Source organism: Molossus molossus, unplaced genomic scaffold, assembly GCF_014108415.1.
Source record: "Molossus molossus isolate mMolMol1 unplaced genomic scaffold, mMolMol1.p scaffold_m16_p_3, whole genome shotgun sequence".
Classification (NCBI taxonomy): domain Eukaryota; kingdom Metazoa; phylum Chordata; class Mammalia; order Chiroptera; family Molossidae; genus Molossus; species Molossus molossus.
In genome coordinates this window covers 35,878,042-35,884,041 of record NW_023425366.1, presented here as the reverse complement: position 1 = coordinate 35,884,041, position 6,000 = coordinate 35,878,042, and positions in this window count along the sequence as shown.

Here is a 6,000-nt window from a genome sequence, read left to right as displayed (position 1 = left end):
TTCCTTCAGATCTAGGTTATAGACCACAGGGAATTACCAGTTTTATGAATCTAGCCTTTGACCCTTGAATCCACTATGATAACTTTAATCATGTTTTGAATTTGAGCTTAGCAAGTCGTTATTGTGTTGGTTTTGCAGACATTATACATAATGAAATTATATTTTATGAATTGATGTTCAAACCACTTTGGATATCGACAAAAATTTTGATATAAAGTCAAAAGATGATGTAACAGCTGACTGAACACCTTTCAAAAGTATGTGTTTTTTCTTCCTGATGGTTTATTTAGCATTTATAGAATGTACATTCTAAAATAAGGCTGAAAGTATAGATTTTTCAAATGTCAAAAATGGCTAATTTTGATGTTTTGTTAATTCAGTAAAACACTAATATTTACTGAAAAATTTGTGACTCCATGAATTCATGTTATGTACCAGTTTGTAGTTTTATTAATTCAATGTCAAAAAAAAATCAAAACTGTTCCTTGTACTTAATATGTAAGACTATTCTGGCTTATAATTTTATTAAGTATAATGTTATACAATTTAAAAGATCACAGAATCACTCAGTTAATGATGATATGCCAGCATCAATCACAAAACAATAGCACCTGTTGTGTCTTTCTTGTTTTGTACACCAGAACACACATTGCATATTAACATTATTCTCTTGAGTATTAGGACATGTAAGATAAATAAAAGAGAAAGGAAAATAATAATAATTCTCTTTACAAAGAGTTTTCTTGCATTCTGTAATTGTGAAATGTTTTATTTTCAAAGATAAAATTTACCTTTTAATAAATGCAGGATATTCTATATCATGGTTATAACACAAAGAAGAAGCATTACATAGCCTATATTCAAATATTTTAATATTCAGTTCATATATAGTGCTATGATCTGAATCCAACTCAGTTGCATTATTCACTGAAAGTGACGTCTACACGGGGGTTCAGGGAAGAGCAGTGGGCTTCCCCAGACGGCCAGAGCCTCCCGGACTCTAACCCAAGGGGGCAATGACCACACACAGCTGAGGTGCTTTCTAAGAAGACAGTCATCCTTCCACTTCTGTGACAAGGGGCCAGCAGTACCTCCTCCTTGTGGCTGCAGAAAGTGAGCAAGGGGATGACCTAGAGAAAATGTAAAGACAAAATATCCAAATTTAGAATGTAAGCAAATTTAGAACAAACTCATAGGTCCATGTCTAATTCGTATAAATGAGATTCTCATATAAATGGTTTCTACATAATCTGTGAATGCTTCGAGGCATATGTGTGTGTACCTGTATGTGCACACGCACGTGTGTCTGTATGTGTGTGGTGGCACTGAAAATGTAGATGACATGTTGTTTCCTTGTGTCCTGTGTGCCTTAACATGCTTGTTTGCTGTGAGAAGCTTGATATAAAACATGTCATTCTTCCCAGAAACTAGTGTTTGTGTGGCCTGAAATAACGAATACCACGTCTGCGGAAAACAACTCGGCTGCTTGTCTGCACGACCTGATATTCCGCAAGTGCCTGTTGCATCAGTGTGAAAACATGCCCAAGTCAGTGTCACCCCTCTCAGAAAGAGAGGGAGATGGCAGGGTGGGGGTTCGTTCTCCCAGGTCATAGCATAGTTATTCCACTGCAGTGTCCCTTGATTTCATTAAGGATAGGAATCTAAGTACACAGCACAAACTTCTAACACTAATTGTCAGAAACCCAGTTTGTTTGGAGTCCTTGGCAGGCTGGGCGTCAGCCACCTGTGGGGCCCTGGCTGAGGTGGCGGGTGGCGTGCGCGGAGGTGCTGGGCTCCTCGAGGTCCATCTTCACCAAATGAATCACCAGGAGGCTTGAGTAGTGTGCGTTCCTGAGCACGGTTATAAATATTCTTTTGAATTTGTGGAACACGTTCAAAGGCATTTTTAATATTGCTTTCATTTAATTCTGGCACAGAGAGCTGTGTCTGCAAAATAGTTTCCCCTAAATCCATGTTAGTAGCTTCTTACAAACAAGGGGTGGAGACAGAAGAAAATGTCAGTTATGCCTTTCATATTCCAAAAGGAGAGCAAGTATAGATTTGAAATGCAACCTGAAAGAAACCTACGGCAAAGACACACGCACTGCACACACCAGAGGTCAGAGGGGCGCAACTGGATGCACAATTCAATCCAATATGCCAAAAATATTATGACTGTATTTTGTTGTTCCTTTCTCCGTGGCCTTCACCTGCTGATTGGCAGGAGTCAGATCAACTAAATAGCCGATAGTGTTTTGAGGTCAAGCTAATTTGATGGTGTCAACAAATCCTTCACTACAAGGCCCAGGGCCTGGAGAGTCAACCCACCTGCTTGTTCCCATCAGACATGGCTGACTTGGGGTGGTGGGTGAATCGACATCCCCAGGGAGCATGAGGACTCCCCCAGGTCTCTGATCCCAGCTCAGTTCTTATCCATGGCACCTGCTTACCCTGCTGCATTTCAGCTCTGGGATGTGTCACTTCTGACCGGGTCTGTCTATCTCACAAATGGGCAGAGCCCAGCACACTTCCCCCTTGGCCATGCCCTTGGGAGGGACCCTCCATGGGATGCTGTGAACTACTGGACCTGGCAGGGGCAGCAGTCTGCCTTCCTCTCCTGGCTTCTCCTTACTTGGCACCAGCAGCCCCTTTCCCTAGGTCCCTAGGGAGCTTCTTGACTTGGGCCCTGTCCACACCTTGCGGAGCCAAGGAAGTTTCAGGAGGTCTCAGCAGGGAGCATCCCTTCAGTTTGGTAGAGGTGGTGGGACCAGGTGAGTGGGTGGCCTGGAGCAGCCTCCTCATAGAGTCCCCAGAGGAGGGGAGGGGTTTCCTTTATCCTTTGGGGTCCCCTTCTCTTAAGGCTTATTATTACCTTTGTGGTCTAAAGTGTTAAGAGAGTAATCTAGAGGGACCCACACCTTCAAGTTCACACCTCCTCCTTTCCACGGTCTCTCTGGGCCTAGGGGATGAGCTGACCATCCTCCCCTGCCTGGGACCCGGACCTGAGGTTCTGTCAGGTCTGGGCTCGGTGGGTAGGGGAGGAGGTTCCTTATGAAGGGCTTGGTGTCATCCTCTCTCTTCGAACAACAGCTTGACTTGCTGTGCTAACTTTGACTGCAAGAACCTCTTTTGCATTATCAACAGTTGTCTATCCACAGGAACTTTTCTCTTTGTTTCTTCTGTGACAAACACCAGCCACCTCCCCCCGGGACACAACCATGTCTCCAGGAGAGGCACATGAACATCCCTCATGTAAAATATTAGTCCATTTATCATGCACAGAAATACATCTGTATCATTCAGTAAATATTTCTAGAGAAGATGCCATGAGATAAGCCAGTTAGGTGCACGTAAAGAATGAGGCTAATGAGAGTGGTGAATTGTTTTGAGTTGAATGATAATATCCACAGAAGCACATATAAACCCCTCCCCAATTTCAATTAATGAATGTACAGCAAAAAACAACCTTTATTTCCTACAGTGCATGATGGCTACAAATATTAAATGAAAATTTCCTAAACTTCAAAGCCACTCAAGACACTGCTCCGAAGGAAGTTGCAATGATGTGAGTAAATGAAAGGGCAGATATTGAGAAAGGGATGCTTTTTATTTCATTTAAAATAAGAAGTAAAACCAATGGCAATCATTTTTGGGGAAAATCATTGCTCTGGCTCCAGGAATGGTCCCAGATATGGATCCATGCGTTATTAGTGGGGGCCTGGACTTGAAGGTCCACATTCACTGTCCCCCTTCGGTGGCGTGCAGTGAACAAGGAAGAGAGGGTTAGATCCTTTGAAGAGATGCACCTCAAGTCACTACCCAGACATAAGAGTATGTGTGTGTGTGTGCGTGTGTGTGTGTGTGTGTGTGTGTGTGTTGCTGGGGGGGATTCCCAGTGATTCCAGCCAGTTGAGTTGCAGAATCACCCCAGTAGATCAGCCTGCTTTGTGTTGATAATAAATCAATAGTTTCTACAATCATTTGTGCCTAGGAGTGCCTTCGCTTTCTGTCTGCAGAGAACCCTGGCCCGTGGGAGCCTCGAAACCATCGAGCTGTGCACACAGTGGCTCTGGGACGCACCCTGGCCACCCTCGGCATCTCCTGTCCTTCCCGTGGCAGAAGCACCACGCGGAGAAACGCAGGTTGTGGTGAAAGCACTGTGATGAAAAACTATTCAGGAGGCAGGACTGCGGCCATCAAGTTCATAATTAAGCAATAATCCCCAGAAACGCAGTCATTACCAGCAGTTAATGACGACTTTGTTGGTTAACAGCTCGACCTGAAGCTGAAGATCGTTAACACTCCATCAAACTCCTTGTTAAGCGCGCTGAGTTTTATGGAAACACACTTGGATGGCAGCTGGAGAGCGGTGCGGGCATCGGGCATCCCCCAGTGGCTAATGACTGGGCTTTTTCCATCAGTCAGAACACCGGGCGCATTCCATTATGTTTATATAATAGTTGTTAACGGCCACGGACTGGTGCCACCGCGTTCGGGGACTTGACGTGACACTGGGTTCAACTCCTTTTCCCTCCCCTTGCGTCAAAGGCCTGTTTTGTTGTTGTTACTGTTCTTTGTTATTGATGTTGCCAATGTTTCAACCTTTGTAATTTACTTAAGGCTTATTTCAATTCTGAAATTTAAGAAATCACTCAAGAAAGTTTAGGCATCTCCCGGGTGACTCTGGACACATCACCCCGCGGAGGAAGGGGTCCCTCACGTTCCCCATTTGGAGCTGTGTATCGGCACCTTTCAGAACTTCAGACCTTTCTTTTGAGGGTAGCTGGCAATCTAATTGATTATAATCAGAACCAGTTTGTAGTTAGTTAAGCTAGCAGGAAACTTTCACCTTGAGAATGCTGGCATTGCTGGCCCTTATCCTCCAGAGCCCCTGTGATGTCACTCTCTCCCCCTCTGACAGAGTGAGAGGTGCGTGTTGGAAAATCTCAAACTGTCCTTCCTGAGGAGTGACTAAGGTGCAAAGAGGTGGTCTATTCAGACGTGGGGTCAGACACTGGACTTCCCCAAGATTCACACACAACCACAGGGCTTCTTCTTTGCCATTCCTGGAGGAAAATATTTCAGCCACAGGACCCACTTGGAGATACTCAGGCCGGTCACTTCTGTCCACTCTGAGTCACCAGCACTCTGCTCCCTGACTTGCTCAGTTGCTGTCCCAAGAACCCATTCCTTTGTTATGGGAGTCAGAGGCATCCAGAATTCATTATCATAGTAATGTCTAAGGGCTCCTCTGGACCTCCGAGTTTTGTCTGTGCGGGGGGCTTCCTGGGGCGCTGGAGGAGGAGCTCAGCCTTTGGAACAGGCGGCATTCAGAGCATCCGTGCAGATGGGCCGGGGTCCTTTGTTCCGCTCGCCCGGGAGGCTGTTATGGGAAGCAGCCAACCTGCCTCTGTCACGGCGAACATGGTCGCGCCATTGTGCGCTTTTAATTGTTACTATGTCCATGGAATCCGAGAGGTCGCTCTGGGTATTGAGAACAAGAGCACGGAGCCCTTAGCCAGACCAAACAGATGTCCTGTGGCGTTCCCACATTCAGCCCAGTCACCTTTTGCTCAAGGAAGGATCTTTCTGACAGAGCAATTAAAAAGTATGATTTATTTACAAAGCAGTCTATAAAGAAGCCCAGAATGCTCTGTCTCTGGCACTTTCCCATGTGGCTGTCTTAACAGGTTCTTCTACAATGAAGCAATTATTTCTGCCCTTATGATATTAAGGCAGGTGGACCACTAATTAAAAAACTGACCACTGCACAACGTGAAAACAGAGAGCAAGGCCAAATCGCATGTCTGTCCTATGTTTAGGGCCATTTTCCTGCCATGTGTGTAAGCATATGCTTTAGCACCACCTCTTGTTATATCTGATTCAGGGGCATTTTCTGTGATGACAACCTTGCTGTTGAAAACCAAGGCATCTGTATTTGGTAGTCTATTTTTATGACCTCATTGACTACCTGTATTACTTTTTAAGTTGAGAAAGAGG